Source organism: Vicugna pacos, chromosome 8, assembly GCF_048564905.1.
Source record: "Vicugna pacos chromosome 8, VicPac4, whole genome shotgun sequence".
NCBI lineage: Eukaryota > Metazoa > Chordata > Mammalia > Artiodactyla > Camelidae > Vicugna > Vicugna pacos.
This window is the reverse complement of record NC_132994.1, coordinates 69,535,559-69,563,299: the sequence shown is the minus strand read 5'-3', so window position 1 is coordinate 69,563,299 and position 27,741 is coordinate 69,535,559. Positions and strand designations below refer to the sequence as shown.

The window sequence follows — 27,741 nt, the reverse complement described above, 5'->3', positions numbered from 1 at the left end:
ATTTGGAAATGTATGTGGCATGTGTATGGATACCCCTAGACTAACCAAAAACCACACGGACCTCCCTTATCTTGATAGTACACACAAGACGGGCCCAAATCACAGACTTTTACATCCAACCCCAAATTTCACTCTCTGGGTTTATGAGAAGATCAGCTTCCGAATCAGTCTCTCCCCACTGTCTGCTCAAAGAGATAGGTGAGAAAGGAGCTCTCAGTGGTAGAAAAGAACCAGACTCTTCCAAACCCAAGATCCAGCCTTCCACTCTCAGCCTCAGATTTGCTAATTTGTTTCTGTAACATGCTTATCCAACCAACCTCTGCTTTCCAAGGAAGGCATGAACGCTTCATGTATTTTAGTGTTCTCTGTCTCCTTAGAAGATCTCCTGAAGTCCTTTTGCAGAAGACTGGTTGTTTGAGGATGTTTCCATGATCCTTGATCTAACACAAGCTGTGTTTCTTGACTGTGACTGAAAGTGAACCGGACAGGATTAGTCTAAACAAATGTAGAAACATTCAACTGATTTTAGTCAATAGTAAAAATTTGATATTTTCAAATTACAGAAGTTTCATATTAATTTATACAATGCAATACATAGTGTAGTGGGAAAAGCATGTGATTCAAGGGCAAGTGAATCATGTTTGGATCTGGAAGGTACCCCTGTAATGATGGTGAAGTCCCTCAACTTCCAGGACCTCAGTGTTCCCAATGGAAAAAAATTAGAATTTTGAGGTGAAATAGTCTCCAAAGTCCTAATCATAATTTGACAATCATTTCTTGAGATGCTGTTATTCTACAGAATATAAATATGTACCTACATAATATCACTGAGGTCACATGTATTTTGCCCTAACATGCCCTCTGACCTCTTCTGTACTGTTAGGATTAAAAGAAGTAAGGATTTGAAACTCATTGACAAAGAAGCCATTTTCACTATCATAAAATGCCACGGAAGTTGCAGCTTGGAAGTAAGAATGATACAGACAGGAGCCAGATATTAATCGAGTGAGATTTCACAAACAAACACAAACACACACAAACACAGAAACACATACAGACAGGTACAAGGAAGAGGTATGTCATCTCAAACAGTGCCGTATATTTATCTTCTTTTTATAAGTCGTACAACAGTACACTGGCTTTCACACCTCCCAGTGCTCCAGCGTTCCTCTGTGGCCCTTGAAAAGGCTGAAAGTACTAAAACCTGTTCCTCCACTGCCTGCCCCCCAACAATCTGTTTGTTTCTGTTTTATTTATTTGGCTTCCATTCAATGTTATTTTTGGAAAAGAGTCCTTGGATAAATGCAGTCTGAAAAACCCCTGCATGACATAAAGTAAATCTTTTGCTTAAATGCTGTACTTTAAAAAGTGTTTCATTATTATATATTCCACTTAAAATATAAATCATCTTACAAGTCATTCCAGCAAAGACCAAAGGTTAGAAAATAATTTTCCATTTATAGTCTTTTCTAAGGCTATAAATGACATGCTATATTTAATTTGAGAGTCCCTGTACAAATCATCAAATACTTTAATAACTATACAAATATTAATATTTGATACAAGGGATCTCCCAAGTTACAGCATAATCATAACTCAGGACTGATAGGGGCTAAATGGGAAAATCCTATGTAGACAGTTCTAAGAGAATGGAGAGTGTTTAATGACACAAGTTTGATAGTCTTATCATCATAAGATTGATCGATATTTGGTGTAATTTAATCTTTGCCAAAAAAGAATCTTGAGAAAAGGAACAATTTGTAAATTAGATTAATCCCCCATACCTCCCCTTCAGTACAATTCATCTACCTCTTATTCTATGGATGGTCCCTTGGTCTGCTGGTTATAACAAACTCTTTTTTGCATCATGATTTTAATAATTAAGAGCTGGTTTTTAACTTTTTTTTTTAAGGACACCTGCCAAGGTTGATTTGTAATGGTGTAAGTAAAACACTACCCTACTTTGAATATTATTAACTTTCTAAATTGACTCAAAGTGCATAACAAAAGAGTAACAACAAAATATAATCTTTGGGTCATTTTTTCTATGATTTTGAATCTATTTACCACTCAGATAGGTTCTGTGTTACTGAGAGCATTTGTGAAATAAAGTTAGGTAAGTCCTTCCAGCCAAAGGGTTTTCTCATTTCAGTCCCCTAAGAGTCTGCATTTTTCCCATAATAGATGGATTTAGATTCCTCTGTAAAATGGTTTGGGGACCACTGAGATAAAGGGTTTATAAAAATGACCACTATATTGGAATTAAGTAGGAAAAAGTCCTTTTTCTCTATGCAGAACATCCTCCAGTAAATAACCCGAGGTAGAGAAGCAGCTGGTATCGCCATGAAGATCATTGGAGAATGTCCTGGAGGGTCATGAAGAATGGAGTCATTTCTCAGTTCTTTTCAAACCCCATGGAGCTGACAGCATGATACCGTCATCAATTTGGGCGTGTAGATCTTTGGGGTTTGACTTCCAGTAGGTTTAGATCACTGTACCAAGCAGAGTGAAAAAGATTTCCTTTATCTTTGATAAGTGGTTCACTTTCTCTTTTTGTTTTCTTTCTGCAAGACAGCCTCTATCTTTCTGAGTTTCACTGTATTAAAAAGGAAGGCATTCATAAGATCAGCAAGACCATTCCACAGGGGGCTGATCCTTCCACAGTTCCTACTCCCACCTACTTTCCTCGTTGTTTTATGTTGGGAACCTAATTTGAGTGGGCAGATCTTCCAGAACAGGACTTTGGTGTGATTGAGGGGGCACCCCAGGGGTTGGGACCAAAGCTACCTTATGCCACCTTCCTTCTGCTGCTCCAAGTTCCCGTCCTATCTCAATATACATACATGCCCCAGGGTCTCTGAGTTCTCCCTTGGGAAACAGCAAAACCTGGAAAATTACAGCAAATGGCCGTCTCTGCAGCTTGGACTCAAAAGCATGTTTGTTGCTACAGCAGCAGGAGGTTTGCAAGTATACATGTTCAGAGAGAGAGACAGAGAGAAAGGAATTGCTGACTATCTCTGACACTATAATTTTAAAAAGATTCTTAGAAAGAAACCATTATTTTGCTGGAAATGTAAAAACGTTAGAGAGCAAGGACAAAATATGACTCCCCATAAACATAAAGGAAACAGAGAACAGCAAGAATTAATTGCTTCCTTTAGGATTAATTTAGATTTGTGCAGAATGTTCATTTAGACTGCATTGTATCACTAATCCTAAGAACTCGGTTCAAGTTGGTGGCAGAGCTCTGAAGCACTACTTCTCTTTGAATATTACCTAACTCGGCTTCTAAAGGTGATGAGGGTGGAGGCAAGGGGGTGGAGGGCGTGAAGAAGTGTCCTGAGTCTACAGCCCAGAATTCAGCGACCCCTTTCCTCACTCATGTGTCTGCCAGGACTACACCACGCTGTGTTGGCAGCAAGCTTACAGGATTGCTCCAGGAAGACTCTGGCATACGCTGCAGAGGAGGAGAGAGTGCCACAAACAAGCCACAGAGGAGGAAAAAGTGTCGCAAACAACCCCCAGATCCCTCCGCCCAGGTCTCGTTCCACCTGGTTTCTCACGAGCAGATTGCTTAGCCAACCTTAATAATCCCAGAGGAACGCCAGGGCAGGAGGCTGGATTCCAACTACCTTTGCCCTAATTTATTGAGGGCTTTAAAAGTGGAAAATAAAACTTTGAACTCATCTGAAGCTTTACGATTCAGGTGTGCTACCTGCCTTCAGGAGCACCAAAGATCACTTAAGTTAGTGACAAAAAAAAAAAAAAAAAAAAAAAAAAAAAAGTTCTGTGAGCTGCAGAACAGAGAAGCGTGTGCAGACCTGACCAAGCTGGTTCTCGTACTATATTAACTTGGCAGCAGGAACAGAAGTCCCCGGCTCTGCCCTCATCCTTTTCTGATGGATAGGATTTCCCCTGCTTACCGCCCTTTAATCCTCCTCCTCTCCAGACATCCAGAGCCTAAAAAAAAAAGGGATCGTGAGGAGAAGGGAACAGAAAGAAAAGGATGAGAAAAGGAGGAAACAAAAATGGTTCGTGAGACATGGTTGAAGAGAAAAATAATAGGTCAAAGATGAAGTCACTTCTAACTTAACATAGTATCGAAACTTGGGAGTTTAAAAAGCCAGCCCTGCAAGTTTGAGCTAGTCTGTATGACTTTATACAAATAGCACGACCTACTAAACCCTTTTTCCATATCTTACTAGGCAGATATTAATAGCAACCCCGTACCGCTGGGTGAGGACCCAGTGCGTTAATTTTTGTGCCTCGCATGCGCCCTATCGTGGCGGGGGATGGATTTAACTCTGATCTTAAGACCCTACTATTAGTCCACAGAAAGCGATTTAGCAATATTTCACCTTAGATGCAGCCTTTTTAGCTACAGGGAATGCTAGGCCCAAAAGGAAGGAGTGATTTTTAGCCACCCTGGGAAATCGAAGCCTCCAGCGTTTTCTAGAGGCCAACTTCTCTCACCTCTTTAGGAAGGGCCTGGAGCAAGGGCTGCCTTCCAAATGATTCCTTCCCCCTGAATTCGGCTTCTAAGCACTTTCCATGGAAAGGACGGGCACCTACTGGCAACGCCTACTAGCCCAGTGGGTGCGCGTGAGTGTGCACGCACGTGTTAGTGTGTGTGTGCGCGCGCATGCGCAGGGCATGGGGCAGGGTTTGGGGTGGAGGTTGCCCTTGCTCTCAGAGGCCCTCATCGGCACCGCATAAAGAGGTGTGCTGATCTGGAGGCCACGCGACGTATCAGGCAGAAGCCCGATGTTTTCACAGGCTCATCCAGGGTACGGCCCGGCCCTCCTCTGCCAGATCCTGGGTTCGGCGGCACGGGAACCGGTTTTCCTCCGCCCCGGGAACCGGTTTTCCTCCGCCCCAGAGCCTCCTCCCGGTGGGCGAGCAGGCACCAGATGGGGAGGGCTGGGGTGCAGCCACGAGGCCAGCCTTCCCAGCGCCCCGCCCCGCGCATGGTGCTCCCCTCCGGAGGAAGCGTCTAGAACGGAATGCAGGCACTGGCTTGTGAACGCTGGACGGCGACTCCCCGAGGGCGTGTGGTGTGTAAACAGAACTGTTGTCCATCAAGTCGCGTCTGTGAGTTTCAGGAACCGCGTGGTGGACTCTTGGGTAAAAGGAATGTCTCTTGGCTGGGAGGATACTTCCCCCTCCATTTATATCATCGTTAATTTCAGGTGGTCGTCGCCTTTGCCAGCTTCGCTCCCAGTTTCCCTCTTCAGTCCTTTCTCGTGATCCTTCCCGCCCTTCACTTCCCACCTGCTGCAGCTGCTGAGAGTGTGTCATCAGGAGGTAGAATTTACCAGTTTTGAAAACATGAGCTTGTAACCCAAAGACTGTGGTGGCTGGGGCACAGAAAGAGTGAGAACTTCCCCCACGCTCTCCAGCCTTAAAGGCAGAATGTGTGTCCCTTCCAGTCACCTGCCTTTGATTCTCTCTGTGCTGGGCTCCTCACCCCCGGGTGAAGCCGCTTGGGACAGGTCTCCCCTCTCCTTTCCTGGAGGAGACAGCTGTATTTCACAAGGGATGGAGTGATTTATGTGCACAATTTAAATAGTTTTTTGGAGCGCTGAGGAATGCAAAATGCAGCATGACTTGAAGGTACAGTATACTTAAGGGAAAACATGGAATGTATCGAATGTTTTCTTTTCCTTCTTTTAAAGCTAGTTTAAACGTATTTCACTGACGAAACTGGTTAACCATGTGCAAATGTGTAATTCTGCCTCTTGACAAAGTGGGCCACGGTTGGGATGGTGGGCCATGCCAATGCTGGGAGCACAGATAAGTCACCCAGGGGCTGCCCTGAACCATCGAGTTCCCCCTAAATTTAAAATATGCTGTAAGAATATAAGGCCTACTACTTTTTACAAATTGAATGCCTTTCTTTAAACCCTCTTTTTAAAATATGTATATATATTTCAGGGAGAGAGCTCATATATTTTAATTTTTTCTCCAAGTGAAGATAGTTTGGGTTTTGAACAAAACTGGGTAATAATTATAATTATAATCAAATATTTTCATTAAAAATCATTTTCATTGTATTTATGTAAGAAAATACAAACTACAGATGAGAGTGGGATAAAAAGGAAAAATCATTCCCATCTCTCCATCCGAAGAAACCCGCTTTTAACTTAAAATTTTTTTTGGTGTATAAACGTCCAGATTTATTCTTCTATGATATATTTGTATTTTTATACATCATATGTGAATATATACAAATACATTATATATGTATGCATGCAAATATATATGGATATACAGTTGACCCTTGAACAACATGAGTTTGAACTGCATGTGTCCACTTATATGAAGACTTTTTTCAATAACTGTTACAGTACTATGCGATCTGTGGTTGTGGAACTAAGGATACGGAGGGCCAACTATAAAGTTATATAGAGTTTTGACTGAGGGAAGGATGTTAAGGTTGTTAACCCCAGGTTGTTCAAGGGTCAGTTGTGTATTTATATTTAACATTTGGGGATTCTGTATTTTTTTGATTCAGCATTGTATAGTGAGCATTTCACCATGCCACTAAATATTCATTTAAAACCACAACTTTAATGGCTGCAAATTGGTTCATTGTAGGAATAGTTCTTTGGTTTATAACTATTCACCTGTTAAACATTTATATAGTAATTTCTTGCCCTTACAGAAAGTGCTGTGATGCAGTATAAAGTGTTTATAAACCAAAACATTTTTTGATTTATCTTCTTCATGGTGGTTTTAGCAGCTTTATCAGTCCTTTTGTTCCTGGAGCAGCTAAAATCTTTAAAGATTAAAATAAAAGCCTTTAACTTATTTTAATTTTTTTATTCTCTTCATGTTAATGTGTCTTATTCCTTCCCCTGGATGTACAGAGTTCTAGTATAGAAATGCAACACAATTTAGGGAACCATTCTACAGCAGATGGGCATCTAAGTTGTCTCAGGTTTTTGCTGCTGTAAACAGGGCTGCTGTGTGTGTTGCCTTTGACTAGTAAGAGAGCTTCCTAACCAGCTCCACCTCTTTAAGCTGCAACCACCAATTGCCAGTTCTGTGACTGGACAAGTTATTTCACCTTTCTGAGTCTCAACTTACATCATCTGCAAAATGGAGCCAACAGAGGTAACAACTAACATTTACTGAAGGCTTATGACAAAGCAGCGACTGCTCTAGGTATTTTAAATGAGTTACCTCATTTAATGCTCACAGTATCTCCATCCAGTACATACCAGCAATACTCCCATTTCACAGATAATTAAACTGAGGTAGAGAGAGCTTACATAAATTACCCAGATTGCAATCAATAAATGGCTGAGCCATGAGTCAGACTTACAAGACTCTGCCCCCATAGCCTGCCCCCAACTTTTAAAAAGACATTTGATCATACTTGCTTTCTCCTTCTCTCTCCGTCTCCTTTTTGCTGACTCATTTTTAAGTTGTAGACATCTGGACATTTCACTCCCAATTACTTAAGAATTATCATACCTAAGAAAATTAACACTAATATCACTTAACATACATGACATACAGTCACACAACACAACATCCACATTATATAAATATAATGTGCTGAGAAACAGAACACCTAGAATGTAGGGTATACACACCAACTTGACTAAATACAAATTGTTTTTTTTTTCCACCTTTCCCCATTTAGACCCCTCCACCCTCTCACCAGTTTGTATGAGAGTTTCTGTAGTTTTACAGCCTCATCGACACTTGGTATTGTCAGACTACAAATTTTTGCTAATCTGACGGGGTGTGAAATGGTGTCTCATTGTGGTTTTAATTTGTATTTTCCTGATTATTTATGAAGTTGAACTTATGAGACAATTCTTTTTTCCCCCTCTTATGTGAAATGCCTGTTCATTTATTTTACCCATTAAATAATTGGTTTATTTGTCTTAAAAGCTTTTCTTTTTAAGATGGAAACTGGCATGACAAAGTCTTACTGTAACCTCTGGTTACTCAGTGGCTCGGCATCACAAATAAATGGTCCATGGAGAATGAAGCTGAAGATAGAGGAATGCTTTCCTAAAAGTGATTACTTGGAAATTTGGATTTCAAAGGTAGAAATGAGACATACAGCTTCATGCTGAATAGCAAAATATACCAGTACTTATAAAATTTCCCAAGATAAGTAACAGAAATAGCAGCAGTGCTATATTTAAGTAAAAGAGATGAGTTGAATTCCGTGTCCTATTTCCCACCTGTCCTATTTCCGGGCGTTGAAATCTAAGTTATGAGGATGGTTGTAGGAAGGAGCTGCAGCCTCTGTGACTGTCCTTCAGACGGGGAGTGGACTTCAGTCGTTAGTGCTCCAAGTCACTCCATTTTCACCAGAACTGAGGCACGGAAAATCAATAGTAGGATCGTTTAATACTGCTCCAAAGACTTGAAAAGAGCCTGTGAAGAGATGTTTAAACCCAAATCAAGGAACTTCAGAGTCAGGTGCTCCTGCACTTGTTGTTATTTCCCTCTGACTGACAGAGAACTATATGTAGCTCTGTACCCCTGTCGGTAGCATGGAATTCTGCCTCGGCTGTTAATGCAGATTTTTCAGATAGGCCAGAAGATAAGGTGTATCGGTTTATTCATGTGGCAATATAAGAAAATTCGAAAAGACAATGAAGCATGATTAATCACTTTTCAGCACATGAGTGTTAAGATTTGTACATTAAAGTACAAATCCCTTTACTGTGATTTATAGCATTTTCTGTTTCTTATCTAAATGCCTATGGAAAACAGAACTATTCTTGTAGATGGGGTAAAATGTGCTATTTACTACACTGTATCTCATTATCTTCAAATCTTGGATGCTATTTCTAAGATTGCAAATTTAAGATTTGGAAATAGAAGCTTGTGTTTCATTGCTATTGGGTCCATCCAGAAAATAATTTTCCTTTAGAAGTTATTTTATGCTGTACCTTGATTGGATGGGAATACAATTTCATCAAAATTAATAGAATTAATTTAAAATATGTGTATTTTGTAATATATAAATTATACTTCAATGAGAAAAGAGAATTGTTGGGGAAGTGACATTTCAGAATCACCCCTCTGGCTGGGGTGGCAGAGATGATATCATCTGGTAGTCTTCAAAGTATTCAGGGAACCCTCCAGGAATCCATGAAGGGTCTGTGCTGGCCTAGAATGTCATGTCTGGTGGTCTTGGTAAATGTGTGAGAATCTTTGCCATCACTTTGAGAAAAGACAAAAGAGCAGGGGCTATATTTTTAGCTGCCATAAACTTAACAATATAAACCATGAGCAGATGTTCCCACTAATACTGTCCCCATGGCCAGCCTGAATTGGAAGAAATGTAATTGGACCCCACTTTCTCTCCACTCTGGCCAAAGTAAGGGAGACCAACTGTCTGGAAAATTGTAGGAAGAAGAAATGTAGAAAGTGATCACATTTGAGATTCATTCCAGTTCTCTCTGCATCCAACCCTTTGCCTTAGTGAGAAACGGGAACAAGTAGGTAAAAGTGAGTGAGTGGTTTATGCAGTTTTATATCTGATCTCCTCTCCCCGTCCCCTCCTCCTCCCGCTTCCCCACCCCAGCCCTCTCTCCTTCTCCTCTTCAGAATTGAGGCAAACAGCAGAGGATGTAGGGACTTCCTTAGTCTGAGATCTTCTGAATTGGAAGCATCCCAAGGGAGGCTTTTACCATTTGCAGTTTTTTTACCCAGATGTTTGCACACTAATAAATTGAAGATCCAGTGATCTGGTGTACCATTTTGCCTTCTGAAAGAGATTTTTATTAGTCAAATAATTCTTGTAAATATTTTAAGGAGACGAGACTCTTCTAAAATATGTATACTAACCTTTGTTAAAGGTTGAAACATCCTTAGAGTCACATAATCCTTCCTTCACTCTAATATCAATCTTTTCTTTTGCAAATTAAATTCGTTTTCTCTCCCAGAAACCTCTGCAGATAATGCTAATGCCAGTACCAGTAATTCAAGACAGTTATCAAATCAACCTCCATAGGTTTTATTTCCTACTTATTCACACTATATTTGCTCTTTGTACTTTTTATTTTTCTGAGGGGGCAGTTTTCTTGTGTTGCCTATTTGTGTAGAATTACCCTTGGAAAGAATGGCTTATCATTTTCCCTCCCTCCCTCCTTTTTTCTCCCTTTCTCTCCATCTCTCTCTCCCTCCTTCCTCCTTCCTTCCTGCTTCACAGTATAGAGAAAAAAATGTGAAGACACATGGAAGCCTTTATACTTGTTTTGAGTCCCAGTTTCCTCCCTTCTCCAAAGGTAGCCACTATTCTGAAATTGGTGACTGTCTTTCCTACCCTTGTTTTTATATTTTTTTCTTCATATATTTGTCCTTTACCAGTATTTTATATTGATTTTTTAAAATATACATTTATATTCATATAATATATGTAAGTATCACTCAAAATTATGTTTTTAGGTTTTCTATATAGAATTTATTTAGATTTTATATTTCTGGGTTTTTTCCCACCCCCTTTTATTGGACTGTCAATATCTCAAGTTCTCTTTTTCTTTTAATTTCCATCTTTTCTCTTCTTTTGGTTAAACATTGTATTTCTATTCCTTAACTATTTATTCTTAGAATTTCTTAACAAATGTAAAATTAATCAATATTTCTGTCCTCCTCCAAACTAATACAGGGCTTTATGACCTTTGAACTCAGATCTTTCTTTGCAATGTCCCATGTAATTGTTGACTGGTTTCTTAGTATTACCTTATTTTAAAAGTCCTCTCAAATTAGTCATCAGTTTTATTATTTACAGCAAATTGTTATTTAATTTTGACAACTTGTTTACCAGTTTCTTTATTCATCCTTATGTTCTGCTCTTCACTTCCTTCTGATTCAATTGCTTTTCTTACTGAAGAAAACCCTATAGTGGATCTTTTAGGAAGAGTCATTGAGTGGTAAACTCCAAGTCTTTGTTGGTTTGAAATATCTGTTTCACTCAGTCTGAAATAAAAATTTAGCTGGGTATAGAGTTCCAAGATGAGGATTATTTTCTCTTAGTAGCATAAAGATGCTGTTTTCTTTCCCACAGACATCTATAGTGACTGATAATAAGTTTGATGATGGTCTAATTGGATATTTTTTTGCTTTTTGTTTTTAGGATATTTGCTTTGGTTACTTTTAGGATTTTTCTCCTCATTATTGACATTCTGAAATTTCACCATAGTGTATCAAATTGTGAATTAAAAAAAAATTGTGTTTGTCTGCTTCTAAAATCTGAAGACTTATTTATGTTTTACTTTATTTCTAGAAAATTTTCAGATGTTATTTTCTTAAATATGATCTCTTTCCCTCTTTCTTTGTTCTTTGTTCTGTCTAGAATGTCTAACTGATATATATTGAAGCTTCTCAATTTATTTTTCATGGCTCTTAGCCACAGTTTCATAGTTTTCTGTCCCACATTCTGAGAAGTTTTCTCAAATCTATCTTCTGGTTTATGTGTTCTTTCTTCATTTCAGTCTTAACTATTCATTATGCTTTTCAATGAGCTTTAAATTTTAATGACTATGTTTTTCATTTATAGAGACTCAATTTGGTTCTTTTTAAAGCTTTTTATTCAGTTTTTATATTGTCTTCCTTTTTCATTATGGCTTCTATACCTTTGTCAATGTCTTTAGTCATGTAATGGCCATTTCATAGTCTCTTTCAGAGTGTTATTTTATATGGAGTTCTCTGAGTGCTGATTCTTCCCCTGCTATATCTGTTGACTCACACATGGCAGTTTGTTCTTTGATAGACCTTGTAATTTTTGACTGTGAATTTATCTTTGATTTTTTTTCTCCCCAGGAGATGTGAAAGCGTTCCCATGGAGTGAGTGTACATTTTTACTGCTAGGGTTCTAGAGGTTTCAAATGTCCTGGCTTGATTGTTTAATTTAATTTCTTAACTTAGGGTTCCTGAGTCAAGCAAGTAGTATGAATTCAGTCCTCATGTACATACATAGCTCAGGCCTGATGTTTCCATTTCTTAAAGGTGTTTTTTTTTTTTCCTATCCAAGATCTCAGACATATAAGACACCATTTAGGGATACAATCAAACTTTGCTCTAGTGGCCTAATCGGAAGGGTTTTATTCTTCTAACATAACAAGAAGGCTGAAAATAGGCAGAGCAGGGAAGAAATACTGTCATCCATGTCATTTTCCTCAAGCTCCTTGTATCTTCCTGACCCTCCATCCTCAAGGAGTAGCTTTTATCCTTCTGCCTGTTTCATGGTGGCAAGGTGGCTAATCCACTTCTAGCCTCATGGCCGCAGTCCAGGTAGTAAAAAGGGGAAGAAAGCAACAAGGAGGAAAGAATGGCCCTCAGATCAGGAAAATCAAACTTTCTGTGAAATCCCTAGCCCACTTCTGCTCACGGCCTGTTGGCCAGAACTGTATCACATGGTCACCCCCGGCTGCAAGGGAGGTGAGCTGGACAGCTTGTGCTTATAACAAACACCTTGCCTTTGATGCTTCTTTTCAGTTGTGCCACTTGCAGATTGCCTTCCCCTTCCTTCCCAGCTTGGCTGCTAAAACACATTTTTATTTGTTATACCCATTTTTTCCCCTCAAATCCTTTTGAAAGTTCAGAGATAGCACAGGCTCTACTGTTTCTCCAGCCTCCACACTAGGGGTCCTTCCCAGGGAAACATTGCACTTGGTTTAAAAAGCAATTATGAGACCTGTAGCTAGAGACATAATGCTCAAAATATGTACAAGAGGCAGTGGGCAGACTGGCTTGGGTCTTCCTTAGCCTTTAATTAATTACCCTGATTATTTGCTCCACTGTCCACTTAAGGCCTCCATACCTGCTGAGCTTAAGAGTCCCCCTGGGAAGAATGGTTCCCATCTCCATAGCAGCCTCACTGGTGCTCGTTTCAATTTGTGGTTTCCTTTAGCTTATCCATCAATAGGAGTCCATCTGCCTTCTTGTCTTTCATAAATTTGTCAGATTTTTCTAATTGACTGTTGGCACCTTTTCTTGTTTAAGCACCATTATGGAAGCATTAGATTTTGTGTATCATCATTTCAGTGGGATTTTGGGAAGTAGGCTGAGTAAATGTTTGTATGCAATTTGCAACTTTGAACCAGAAGTTCCAAATACGTGGTCATGCATCCTGTTTGCTGAGCACTGAGCTTGGCACTGAGCAAGACAAGAGAAGACAGTATAACATTTAATCCTTAGTAGCCGTGGTGTGCTATAGCCAGCTTTCACCAGTTTGCAAGAGCCAATTGTTAAAACTTGAAGAATTTTATGAATTGGTTGACTTTGCTTTGGTATCTTGAAATTGACCATGGTAGGAGTATTTATACTACTGAAATCAGCCAGTACTGTGACTCAGCCCCCGCCCCTCCTTGAGAGCTGGTTGGTGGGTATTTGTCAGCAGACCACTAGTCTTTAGAAAACGTAAGACACATTTTTATGTCCTGAGAAAAGACATATATGAAGAAAAAGTAAAAGCCCAAGTAGTAGAGTGCAAACCAGAGTCGTACAGGCACTCCAACTGCTAAGGAATTCAGACGGCAGAGATCGTTGTTGACTGTAACCGTTGCAGAAGCTTGGCAAGGTGGCAGCAGTGCAGAGAGAACACTGCTGCTCTTGTCAAAGTAAAAGGGTAGGCTCTGAAGTCAGAGTTTGAGTTCTAGCTCTTTCACTTACTGCTGTGTGACCTGGAAGAATTACCAAATCTCTCTAGTAAGCCTAATGACAGTCAGCATTTACCGAAGCCTTATCATGGGTAGGCAGTGTGCTAGGTGCTTTTCCGGGAATGAACTTAATCCTTACTTTCGTCATATGCAAAATGTTGCCTACCTCACGGGACTGTTCTGAGTTTTCCATGACATAATTCACGTAAAGAGCATGGCATAGTAAAATCTCCATAAAATTCATTTTTTACTGCCACGTTTCTTGTAAAAGGTAAGCAATTTCTACATGCAGATTTTCCCTACAGAGCCTGGAAAGATGAGTGAGATCTGCTTATGTGAAGCGACTAGCAGAGGGCATTTCAGCCAAAGGGGAGGTGGGTCCCGAAGCACAGAGAAAAGGCAAATAGGAGTGTGGTCCCGGTTCTGATGCTAGCCTGAGGGAAGTGGAAGTGGTACTTCAGGGAGTAGTTAAAACAACTGAATGAGTCAAAGGAGGCACATGACATTGTGGCAAGTCATGTGTTCTCAGTAGAGAACTTTACGTTTCATGTGATGGGAAATAGGGAGCCACTGTAAGTTCTTGGAAGGGCAGAGGAATGATTCCAGTGGGATTTTAAGAATAGGATTCTGGCAGGCAGGCACTTGTGCAAAATGAATTGGAAATGGGGCAGAGACCAAAGCATGAGGTGGTGGAAATGGGTGAGAAATGAAAAGGCCAGGTCTGAGAAACAGTTCAAAAGAGGGATTTGTATGGCAAAGAATTTTGTTAAAAAGACAAAAAGAGTAAGATTACTTTACAAATGAATAAACTAGAAATATGTAGTCACAATGTTTCTAAGAGCAATCTGGACCAGAAATTAAGAAAAATAAGAAAGGAGGATTCTTTCTTCATCCCTACCTCCTACCCCCTCACAAAACAAAGCAAAGCAAAGCAAAACAAACAAAAACTAATTAAAAAGTAAGAGTACATATATTTATATATATATATTTTTTAATCAGCATAAAGTTTTTTGGTTTTTGTTTTTCACACTGCATGTGGGTTTTGGTACTTTCTTTTAATTAGATTAAATTAATGTGAATAAGCTTTTTGAGAGTTTGTTTAGTTTTGTGACTGAATATCATGGCATGTGTAGTTAATCCTATTTTCCTAAATACCCACAAAATGATGTTAAATAATGGTTTTATCATGGTTTGGAGCTATAGTTTTTGTTTTTTTTCTTAACCTCCGCAGAGGGTGGAGAAAGGGGGCTGGACACAGTCTGGGTATCCACAAGGAGCATGTTAGTGAATGTTCATGAGCCCCTGTCAGCAGGACGTACACGGAGAGATTGACCCTCCTGTGGGGATGCCACACACGGAGCGCCAGGACCCAGCCTCACTCCTCCCCTTGTGTGACAGCCGGCAGGGACCCCAGAGGGCTGTGTGTGGCACCACACCAGCCGGACTTCTGCCTCACCATTCTGCTAACATGCTGGGGCAAAGGCCTCAGGTGACCTTCATGCTGCTCAGTCCAATGGAGATTTCTTGATCCTCATGTTTCTTGAGTTCTGAGCAGCCTTGACACTGAACCACTCTCTCCTTTTTAAAAAACACTCTTTCCTTTTGGCCACAGAGACTCCATATCTCCTGACTCTCTTCCCTCCTCTCTGGTCAGTCTTTCTTAGTGATAGTAAGTTTGTCATCCAGACGTTAAGTCTGGAGCTTCTCAACATTTTGTCCTAAAATCTTCCTCTCTTTCACTCTCTCGCTCTTTTTGTTTCTGCTGTTTACTCTCTATCTAGCAAACTCACTGCTACCCATGGGTACCATCCATATTCCAATGATTCCCAAATTTATCTCTCTCACCTCGCCTTCCCAGACCTATAGCCAACTGCCCACTCAATAACACTTGGCTGTCTCAAAGGCGCTTCAGTTTCAACATGTTCTAAACTAACCGTGCAATCTTCTCCCTTGAGTATTGTCCTTTCTTAGTTTTACTCATTTCATCATAAATCGCCAGTGTCCATCTGAAACCTAGCCAGAAACTTAGGCATCCTCCCCAATACCCCTATTTTTCTATCCCCCACTCCCATCAAGGATCCAGATCTATCACCAAGCCCTGGACATTTTACCTCCTAAATAGTTTTCAGTTATATCTACATCTTTGTATCTCTGTGTTCACCATTGTCCAGTTACGTACATTAATGTAGTAACTGCCTAACTTGTTTTCCAAAATTGACTTTTTTTTGTTTGTTTGTTTGTTTTTGTTTTAGTAATCTACTTGCTGAATAGTAGTTGCTCATCTTTTCCAAACACAAATTTGGTCGTGTTCCCTCAGGCCTCATAAAATCCTTTGTATCTGTCAGAATAAACTAGGTAGTACTGTAGTAACAAACAACCCCAGAAATCTCATTAGCTTTCAACAGCAGCAGCTTACTGCTCATTCACAGCATGTCTGTGGCTTTGCTCTATGGAAATTCCACTTTGGAATTCATGCTGATGGAGCAGCCTCTACACGGAACATTGTTGGTCGTGGCAGCAATGACCATGACTGAAGAGAAAGTGTGATCCGCATGCTAGCTCTTAACACTTCTGCTTGCATGAGACGCATGTCACTGCTGCCCACGTTGCAGTGGCCAAAGCAGGTCATAAAGTCTCTTCTGAGTTCAGCAGAGAGGGATGCATAGTCTCCTCAATGGGAGGAAACACTGGAGGAAGTGAAGCCAGAATATTTGGTGACCAAGAATACAATTTACCACACTCTTCAGTGACTTCCTGTTGTTTTGAGGAGAAAACTTACCAGGCCTACCAGCCCCTGTGATGTTTGAGCTCTCTAGCTTTACCTCGCAGCTCCCTATCCCTCATTCTCTGCACTCTAAACACTATATGATGCCACTTATTTGTGGGATCTAAAAAAAACACAGAAATGAACTTATTTACAAAACAGGAACAGACTCACAGACATAGAAAACAAACTTACAGTTACCAAAGGGGAGAGTTGGGAAGGGATAATTTAGGAGTTTGGGATTAACAGACACACATTACTGTATACAAAATAGATAAATGACAAGAACATACTGTATAACATAGGGAATTATATTCAGTATCTTGTAATAACCTATAATGGAAAAGACTCTGAAAAAGAATATATATGTATATATATCTCTATATCTGACCATGCTGTACATCAGAAACTAACGCAACATTGTAAATCAACTATATTTCAATAAAAAAAAGAAAGAAGTTAGAGGCGATGAATCAAATTTCTGGTCACTGTAAGAATAAACTTTCTGATAAAGTGAGTGTCACATTGTAGTCATTCAAGTAAAGACCAGATGACCAGGTGTAGAAAATGCCCACAGACATTCTAGATGGCAGTGGTAATAGGAGAGAGACATATATTTGACCCTCAAACTCCAAAGTGGTATAATTCTATTAGAAAACAGAAATAGTAAACAAGGAGACAAGAAAGTACAAGGCACCAGTTATAAGGCAATATAACTAGAGTGGCACAGCCAGTAGGTACCACACTACCCTATCTTGGCTTGAGACTTTTAAGATTGTCACAGAGGATCTTTAGGTAAGTCATCCCCAATCTATGCCTTCATCTATAATTGCTTAAATAAATTGATTATAGATGTGTCCCTTTTGGAGGGCCAAGGGAGTAAGCAAAGTAGTTTATAAACAGTCCTAGAAAACTTAAAACTCCAGCACTATATATAGCATGCTAGCTAAAGAGTGCTTAAACAATGGTAAACATTTACACATAACATGAAAGCATATATATTAATTTCATTTTCTGACACGTGTGTGTGTGTATATATAGCATGTATGTAGCATACTTAAAAAAACCCTCTGTTACATTTTTATCAGAATAACATGCATCGCTTATATTACACGGTTAAAAACAGTATCGATAAGGTTGCAATGCTATAATCAATAGATGTAAATCACCATTATAATAAATATATGTAACATCTTTTAAAATATTAGTTCAGAAGGATTCACAGTACACTGGAATAGTTAAAAGTTTTCTTGAGGGAGGAGCACTTAAATGAGTCCCCAAAATGGGGTAGATTTTTATAGATGCATGAACAGGAAGAAATGCAGTGAATATGCCCACCTTATGTTCTAGATCTTCTGAGACAGTTTTGACTTCAAATATAACCATGGTCCTGCAAGTATGGTCATAATTGCTAGAGCCGGTGCCCAGCTTTGGAGTTTGAAATACGGTCAGTGTGAACATGAACAAGTGCAAGGAAGTGAAACAGGAGATGGTTAAACAATGAGTCAAGTGAGTCAGGGCTTAATCAGAGCACGGAGTGGGGGCAGGTGGAGCTCATCTTCCATCATCCAGTCGACAGCTACATCTCCACGTTCTAAGGTCCTCCTCTACCCCCACCCCCTGAGTAAACCAACGTGACATCCTGATGTCCCCGAGGAAGAAACATTTGCAATAGAACAAGAAACATGCAATCTGTACTTGCAATCGACTACATAGATTGCGAAACAATCGTCATGGTTCTATTCTGTGACAGGATAAAAATTGCAAATCTTTTATAAGATAGAAACTCAAGCTTAAGAGAGACCCTGAGCATCATTTCCCACAGTATGCTGCCAGGTCACCTCCCCAGCCCCTGCCCCTGGGGTGCAGGACACAGGTTCCGGAGGGCAGAGCAGTTTGGTGAGATTTTGCTCACTGTAGGCGTCTTGTTTTTCTTTACTATTATAATGGCAAGGCAGTAGAAATAAGGTAGAAAAAGGGAGGGTGGGACTCAGAGTAGGTGGAACTAAAAGCATACTGGATTTTCAATTTTTTTGTCTTTTCCAGGTTATGAATAAAGTGTTTATGAGCAAAGAAAAAGGTGCCTATAGAATACATAAAATGTAAAACATAAACCCATTCTGAAGAGAAGGCTCCTCAGAATGAGAAGAGCATTTTATCATTTTTTGCTTTTCTTGGGCCTTGGGTCCAAAGTTCATCCTAATAGTCTAAAATTGCTATACTTTTTATACAATAGGAGCATTTATGAGGAGTTACATAAAATATGAATGGTAAGGCACAATTCACTTAGTGTCTTTTTCTTTTGTTGATTCTTACTTGAATCTCTTCTTTTTCATTGTTTTCACTTAATAAGAGCCTCACTTTAATTAAGAAGATCCGATGTCTGGCAACTACACAGTGAAATCACAGGGCCAAAGAGATGAGACTGGAGGTGTGACAGAAGGATACTGATTCCTGTCGTCCTCGTGACACTAGAAAATACCATGCACTTATCTTTAGTCATAAATACAAAGTTTCTTCATAGTATGTTTAATTTCTCTTATGTGTCCCTTTTAGAATTTCCTAGGTTCCTACAGTCCTTCCGAGTCTGCAGCATTATCACTATATTCATACTAAATTAAAATACAGATCTGAAAAAGATAAAAGTAGCTTCTTTTCTCATCTCCTGTCAATGCTGTTCCTTTCAGTTGACTCAGCTGTCAACTGTGGCCTAGAGCAGCTCTGAACACATGGTCATATAATTCACTAGCATTGAGACAGGGCCTCCATCCCAGCCATCAACACATTCATTCAAACATGTTTCTGAAAAACGTTTAAAAACCACCTTGTAGCGTTGTCTGTGCTTCTAATAGCTAAATAGATAAATATGCTTATTAAGTGTATTTAGTTTTGTTTTTGATTTGGTACCCACCAAAATTGTCTTTGAGTTGGTGAGAAAGTCAGCTTCACCAAAGTGGAAGGGAAATGAGAAACATTTGGTTTTAGGGGAATGATTTTACATTCTGGGTTTGGATGAATTGCAGAAGTCAGTGATTCTCCCAGTGACCGCTCCAATTTAACTGTGAAGCCAAATGATAGGAAGGAAATGTTACAGCAAGTGTGCTAGTTAAAATGATAGACAAAGCAAAGATAACCAGTAAAGACCATACCTTAGTGTAAATTCCCAAAGCAAAGTTTGGCCTAAACAAAGAATGTTTGTTGCCCCTTTTTAGATGCATCGAGGACAGCAATCTAGGCAGTATATTTTGATGCATTACTAACTTTCTTCACAACTTCTTTTTTCAGCTTGGCTAATTGAGTCCCAGTACTGTACCAGACAATATTTACTGAGTTAACTCCATCCCCTTTTATAACTCATCCTTTTCTCATTCTCTTCTTCCTCCTCCTTTTCCTTCTATCTCTGAGACCTCTTCCATTTTCCTACTCAGATTTGTCTTGAATTTTTTTTTCTTCATCATATGGATGTGAAAAATTTCCCACAAAATCTATTTTTCCCATTTCAACCCTCTTGGAAAGGACTGTTCTTCGACTGAAAAAGTGGAAAATATCCATGAATTTTAAACATAAATATAATTATGCAAATATGTAATGATGTTGTTTCTTTAACTGTTATGAAATGATGAACTTGGTCGTTGATTTGTTTATTTGGTATGTGTCCTTGCTTTTCAGGGAATTTCTGTCCACTTTGAAACTCACCTTACTTTCCTTACTCAGTGGACTAACAAAGCAGTCCAGCTAAGAATGAAATAATTTCAGCAACTATGAAAATTTGCAAGAAAGTGTGGCCAACAGAAAGCCTTCATTCTCTGTGTTTATATCGGTACCAATCTTAATGGCATGCTGTTAATGCAACATAAAGCTATGCTTTTAAAACAATTCAAGTTCAAGGGCATCCCATTTATAACCAAGCATGTTCCAGGCCTATAAAATATTTGCAGTAACAATCCAAACTGGCATATAAGTTAAAGCTCACTCTGGGCAACTTAAATTTACACGATCAGCCTGGGACTTGCTCATCCCATCGCATCTGGACACACAACCTCAAGATCCAGTGCAGTTCACACCTCACGATTCCAGAAATCGATGGACATGGATACACAGTTATGTTATTATGAAATCCAATTGCTTTGCAATTAACCCAATATGACACCTATACAAATGATTCAAATAAAGAGCCTCATGTTTCACAGGAGACAATCAATAAAGTGAAATCACAGCTACTGACAGTGCCAGCAATTTGGCTTGTTACTATAGCACCACATTTTTCCCAGGTAGAGACTGCTGTTCCCCTGTTGAATCACAGCTACCATAACTTTCAGCTGTTGGCAATGCTCATGCCTCACAAAGGCATAACATTCAAATATGTTTGGCCATTCCTAACCCATCTTTGCTGCGTCATGAAAAGTTACAATCAATCTGGGATGTACTAAATCATAAATTTTCCTTCTTTGCTCCCAAAATGGAATGAGAGCTTCTTTCCCTAGGAAAGGCTCACTTAATGGTGAAAAAGAAAATAGTTGCTTTTGTTGACAGATAGCATATGTTCTTAGGAAAAAGACAATTCTTACTCTTCCCCTTGCACAGATGCTTTACAGTGAGCTGTCTGAAAGCAAAACCAAATCATAATAGCATCTTTCCCAGTTATTATTATTGTTATTATTCTGTAGCTTTTTTATCTCCAGTTAAGTAAAAGCACTTTACAGTTATAACCCTGATCTAAACCAAGTTTTTGCAAAAATATTACAACCCTCTTATTATCTCACCCCCTTTTGGCAGGTTTCGCCAGTGTGTGTGTGATTTCTGCCAGAGAATCGGCTTCCTGAGCACAGAGACTGTGTGCGTCCTTCAGAGATCTAACAGACTCATACACGGACATTCCACAGGTGTTGTTGACAGCCTATTTGAGTACTGCCCTGTTAAGACCTCATAATTCCTTATTTTAAGCAGACTGAACTCGACCTTATGGAATATTTAGGACAGGCACTAACCAAAATGTGTATTTTTTTTCCACGCCTCTCTTTATATAGTTGTTTCTAAACAGAGACCAGGCAGGTCCGGGTGCATTTCCACGAGGCCACTTTCTTTCATCTCCTGAAATGGAGAGACTGGAACATTAAGTATGTGAAATGTTTCTGTCTTTAAACAACCAGTGTGGATGATTGAAAACAATGACTTATTTAACACTCTAAGCAGGGTCTGTTCTCCGTGAATCATACTGTATACATAACGGTGATGAAAATGTTCAGTTTGAAATTTCTCCCTGGCCAGGGAGGAAACCATGGGGGTGAATCATGGCTTTCGTGATGACTGTCCTGAGGAAGCTAAATTGGGAAGCCACAGGTTAAAAAAGGAGTGGGGAGTGAATTCAGAACAGGAATGCAATGGTCATAAACTCCGAGAAGGCAACAGACACCCCCTTTGGCTGCTTGTACCCAGGTAAAAGCCTCAGACGAAGAGCTCATGGATGTCCAGCCATGGGAGAGAAACTCTGAAAGCAGAGGAGACCAAACACAACATCCATGCAGAATTTCCCATGGATTGGGAAAAGAAACAAGACTTCTCGTTGAGGGAAGGGAGATAAATGGCTGCCTGTTTGAGGAACACAACTGCAGGCACTCACTCATGTGAAAGAAATTCATTTAAGAGCAATTGGATTAGAAATGGAGATTTACATGGATGGGTTTAAAGAAGAGGCGCATGTGACAGACAGTCAAGATATATCAGTCATTTGCTGCAAAACTGTAAACAGCATTGGGGACTTAGGATACCCTGTTAAGTGGAAAAATGGGCCACTAAATTGTAATTAAGCTATGATTGCAATTATGTTAAATAGATGTGCTATAGACAAAGACTGAACAGGAATCCAGAGAAATAACATAGTTATTGTGTTAATGTTAATGTAGTGATGTTATTTGTTTTCCAATCTTTAAATTGTGTGGGTGAGAATGCGAGGGCAGGTGGGGAGAGACTGTACATTGAGTCTGATAGTAAAATGGCGACACAAGGAGTCAGTAAGCTGGTGTTTAAGTTTCACGCCATGCCAGCTGTGAACTTCCCTGGGCCTGTCTTAATATAGAAAGTGGGAATAATAGCACCTGCCCTGCGCTAATGGGGGAGTGAAAACTTTGTAAATTCAAAGTGTTGTAGGAGATCGTGTGTCGGATTAAGATCAGAGTGCTGTATATATAGAATAGAGACTTAAAAAGTCCAGAACTCAAAAAAGCCATACTGACTTTCTTGTCTCAGCGATTACTCGGGAGCTGGACAACATGTGTTATAACTGCACAACATTCCAACCGCAATCACTGGGCACCTACTGATGGTTTTACTAACCGGGTTTTCTGATACCATTTATGGAATAACCCTTCTTTCTTCCATTTGAAATGATTTGAAATGCTTGCTTTAACCTATACCTGAGTTTATTTCTGAACTCTACTGCTTGATTGCTTACCATTCTCTTTTAACTTCATAACTACTGTAGCTTTATAACATTTTTAATCTGGTAGGGCAACTTTTATAGTTTTTCTTAAAAAAAAAAAAAAAACGGATCCAGGGTCGAGTGGGAGCTATTGGAGGATAACCAAGCTCAGGCCCAAAGAAGTAAGCATACCAGCCCAGCGGGACATGGCAGTGCAGCACAGTCCGGGAGGAGATTCTGACATCAGAGCAAGCTTAGTTCGAATCCTGACTTATTACTTCTCATCTCGGTGACGCAACATATATTGCTTAATCTCTCTCACCTTTCTTCATCTGTAAATTGAGGATAACACCACCTACCTGAGTGCTGTGCTGTGGATTAAATTACAGAATGAATGTGAATTTCCCTAACACCATGCTTGGCACGCAGCCTTCCTTTGTATGCACTCCCAGTGGTGAGGATGGGGCTTCCCTTTCTTAGATTTTCTTGCATCTGCAAAAAAGGGAAGAAGAGCCAAGAATGCTCACCCACTTCCACACAGCATTCTGAAGGTTGGTTTCACTGTAGAGGGATGCGTGGTAACTGTATAGTAACGAAACAGGGCACTTAAACTACTCATATGTATTCGCTGTTTCCTGAATGTGGCAAAGCAGGAGATGCCAAGTGCCATGTAATCCATAAAATGCACTGTCATTATCCAGCCAAGAACATAAGATAGCAAACAGATAGGAATGCCAGGTAGTAGGTTCCTGTTAGGCCATGAGGGGAGCAGAGTGCAGGAGCATAGGACTGAGGGGACATTGCCAAGGGTGATGGGGACAGGGTAGAAAACTGGGGAAAACAATGGGGCCTCTCTTCCCTCCTCTGCTCTGACAAGTTTGGATTTTAAGTGATTTGGGGCAGAGATCATATCTATTATCTATTACCTCCTTTTTTACACTTCTGGAAGGTTATTGGATAACATTTATGATATTGGATGATGAAAATGAAGAAGTGTCACATAGGGTCTTGAGAGTGGCTGGGACGACTTTTGTGGGAAGATGTTTCCTTCTGTCCTTTGGAAGAGAGAGATGGAGCCTGATTATAATGAATTTTAATAAAGACCTGACATGATGTGCTAGGATCTTGGCCATTCAAATGAAGTAGAGCCAGCCAGCCGGCTTGGACAGAAATAATCTCATTTCCCCCTCACTGTGGGCTTTAGAACACATCAAGTCCAGTTAAAAAGCATTGATTTTTTGAGGGATTTTGTGCCTAGTACTATAAAAAGGTATACAAAAGAAGGACCCTGTCCGACATGCACAGTCTGAGTCAGACAGGCAAGACATAAAATAAAATAATAATAGGCGCCATCTGTTGAGCCTCTGACTTACGCTGTGCACTGAGTGATGTGTTCAGTTAATTCATGAATGCTTTCCACAAATGTTTCTTGAGTGCCTATTATGTGCCAGGCATCCTGTTTGCTGGCAACACCTCAGGCCGGAAGGAGGAGGAGGTCCCTGCCTTTGGGGAACCCGTGTTCTAGTGCTCATAAGCACGTGTGTATATGGTATCACTGACGTTATGATAAATGCTATGAAGAACAGCAAAGCAGGGCAGAGGGACAGAGAAGGATTTGGTGTTTGTGGGGGATATTTTAGGGCAGGCCTCTCTGAAGATGTGACCTAGAGGGACGGAGGGAGCCCTGCACAGCCGGGAAGATGGGTGTCCCGGGTAGAGAAAAGGGGAAGAGTACAGGTGCTGAGGGGGAACAGCGTGGTCTGCATACTCAAGGCCGGTGTGGCCGGGACCCGGGGAGCGAGGCGAGGGGCCGGAAGCAGCAGAAGGGACAGGCAAACGAGAAGCATTCCAGGTTTCATTCTGAGGACAATGGGCTGCTCTCTGGAAATCTGGGGCAGAGGAGGGTTACCTGCAAACAGACTCTGAGGTGGAGGTCCTCAGGTAGAGGAGACTGTCAGAGTGTGAGAGAAGCAGGGCTGGCTAGAGGCAGAATGTGTGCTAACTCTGCACAAGCCTCCGCCGATCCTGCTGGAAGCTGTGGGGTCAGGAGGACCCTTCAGAGTATTCCCAAACTGAGGCAGAGGGCTGGACCTTGTAAGCTGGCATCAGTTGCTGCCTCCCAAGATGGGTTACAAACGTGGGCGAGGCCCCTCCCTTTGGGGGCGATGCCTGAGAGGTTTGCATTAGTGGGCCAGCAGCAGTCACCACCCCGAATCTGGGGCAACGACACTCAGTCCTGAAGAGGGAATCTCGGTGGCACACCTCAGGATCACTACAGACCTGTTCATGTTTTAATTCTCGAAACAATCCTCCAAGTTAGGCATCTTTTTGGTCCTCTCTGAGATTCAGGGAGTTTAACTTATTCGAGATCATACACCTATCAGATGTTGGACTTGAACTTAGGTCCCTCTGAGTCCAAAGACTATGTGTTTTTTTAAAAAAAGTGGTAAAAGATATGTAACATAAAACTGGTAATTTTAGCCACTTTTAAGTGTACAGTTCAGTGGCATTAAGTACATTAATGTTGTGTAACCATCATCACCATCCGTCTCTAGAACTCTTTTCATCTTCTAAATCTTTTCATCTTCTTAAAGCTCTGTATCAATGAATAACATAATACTAATATTAACATGAAATATTTTTCTCTCTGTCTAGCCCCTAGAAACCATCCTTCTACTTTCTGTGTCTGTGAATTTGACTATTCTAGGTACCTCATATAAGTGGAATCACACAGTATTTGTTGTTTTGTGACTGACTGGCTTATTTCATTTAGCATGATTTCAAAGTTCATCCATGTTGTAACTTACGTCAGAATTTCCTTCTTTTTTCACCCTGAAAACACTCCATTGTATATGTATTCTACATTTTGTTTATCTGTTCTTCTCTTGATAGGTATATGGGTTGTTTCCACTTCCTGGCTATTGTGAATAATGCTATGAACATTGATAAATATGTTTGAATCCCTGCTTCCAATTTTTTTTTGAGTATATACCCAGACGTGGGATTGCTAGATCATATGGTAATTCTATTTTTAAGTTTTTTAGGAATTGCCATACCATTTTCCACAGCAGTTGCACCATTTTACATTCTCACAGCATTGCACAAGGGTTTTAATTTCTCCACATTCTTGCAAACATTTTTTCTTTTCTTTTCCCTTTTCTCCCTCCCTCTCTTTCCTTCCTTTCTTTTGAATAGTCATCCTAATGGTTGTACAGTGGTATCTCATTGTGGTTTGAAGACCATGCACTTTTCATGCTGCCATGCTGTATCTCGGAAAGGAATCCAAAATTGCCAGCATGTCTCCAATTCCACTATTCTATTTGTGGGTGAAAATGGTGACAACACTAGGTTAAGACTTAAACTCATTTAATTCCCCTGGATTAGCAGCAAGCTACAGCACACCACATTCTGAATCTCCCCTAAGACACCCAGACATCTAAAGAACAATACAAAATTTGGCACTGTATAAGAGTTAATCTTTAAAGTTTTTGCTTAAAGACCTAAAATAGGTTAGAAACTATGCTTGTCTTTGCACCTTTAAAAGTTGATATTTATAATTTTATCATAAATTTAAATAGGTGAAAAGAAGATAATTTTTTACTATATTGTAAATATTGACATTTTAAACTAAAACAGTTACATCACTGTTTAAAATGTATCCAAATGGAATCTAAATCCTGTAACAGTTTGTTATGCACCATCATCCATTTAAGAAGTACACAAAGAAGCTTATCTTTAGTAAGAAAAATTGTATATTGTTCTTTTTTCTCTTTGAAATTTTATTTCCATTCTACTTCCTCTTCATAATTTTATGCTAATGTAATATATTAATGATTGAACATCTTTTACTGAATATCCCATCATACTTTTATATCAAGCATTTGTATAAAAGTTAACATTTATACACTTTAAAGTCCCTGTGACCGTAGGTTCTAAGTGTTTTCTGAACTGAGTTATTACCATTGCTCGACTTGCACAACTGATAAAAACAACCTAAATGAACAGAACACTTTCATAAATGCTAACATAAAATACAAAGTTTTATTTGAAGTTTGCATTTCTTAATAATATAGATGATTATGTCCTTTTTTTAAACATATTACTAATTTTTAGAATGAGAAAGTGTTTAGCATCCATTCCATTTCTATTTTTCAGTTTTTAGAGATGAAAAATCCTTGTTCTTAAAAAGAAAGAGATGGGAATGGAAAGTTTTGTTATAAAAATGTCCTTTAATTTTTGAAACTTCTTTTGACTTATTTGCCCCCAATCACATGGTAGTCCATTATCAAATGATCGTTTTAATAACCTGACAACTTCACTATTTTCTCCTTCAGTTTTACTGAAAGCGAAGTATTGAAAACCACCTGACTTGCAAAGGATTTGTTATCCAGTCTGTTATGGACCAAGCTGTGTCCCCAACAAAATTCGTATGTTGAAGTCTTTACCACTGGTACCTCCAAATATGATCTTGCTTGGAAATGATGTTGTTGCAGATATAATTAGGTAAGTCAAGATGAAGAGGGAGGGTATAGCTCAGCGGTAGAGTGTGTGCTTAGTATGCATGAGGTCCTGGGTTCAATCCCCAGGACCTCCATTAAAAATAAAACAAAAAACAAAAAACTTAAAGATGAGGTTATTAGAGTGGACCTTAATCCACTGTGACTGGTGTCCTTATAAAAAGGGGAAATTTGGACACAGAGACAGACGCACACAGAGGGAAGAGGATGCAAACACACCGAGAGAAGTGCACCATCCACCTTCCAAGTACTGAGGCCTAGAACAGAGCCTTCCCTCACAGCCCTGGGACGGAACCTTGACCACACTTAGATTTTGAACTTCTAGCTTCCAGAACTGTGAGGCAATAAATTTCTGCAGTTCAAGCCACTGGTCTATGATACTTTGTTACAGCAATGCTAACAAACTGA

At 39.8% G+C, this 27,741-nt stretch overlaps 2 long non-coding RNA genes across 3 annotated transcripts in view; one reads left to right on the top strand and one right to left on the bottom strand.

Annotated features, from left to right (window-relative positions):
* The window catches only part of LOC140697773 (uncharacterized), a 106,940-nt gene that overhangs the window by 31,386 nt on the left and 47,813 nt on the right, over nt 1–27,741 (bottom strand). The window contains exons 3-6 of one of the 2 annotated variants that reach the window (XR_012075098.1): nt 23,176–23,308; nt 8,205–8,400; nt 7,382–7,479; nt 318–469 (exon numbers count right to left, since the gene is read on the bottom strand). This is a non-coding gene — a long non-coding RNA (uncharacterized lncRNA). The remainder of the gene's footprint in view (nt 1–317; nt 470–7,381; nt 7,480–8,204; nt 8,401–23,175; nt 23,309–27,741) is intronic. The other variant, XR_012075099.1, reaches the window with a different exon arrangement.
* LOC140697774 (uncharacterized) lies at nt 4,710–27,313 on the top strand. Its single transcript, XR_012075100.1, has 3 exons — nt 4,710–5,091; nt 21,175–21,281; nt 27,151–27,313. It is a non-coding gene; the product is annotated as an uncharacterized lncRNA (long non-coding RNA).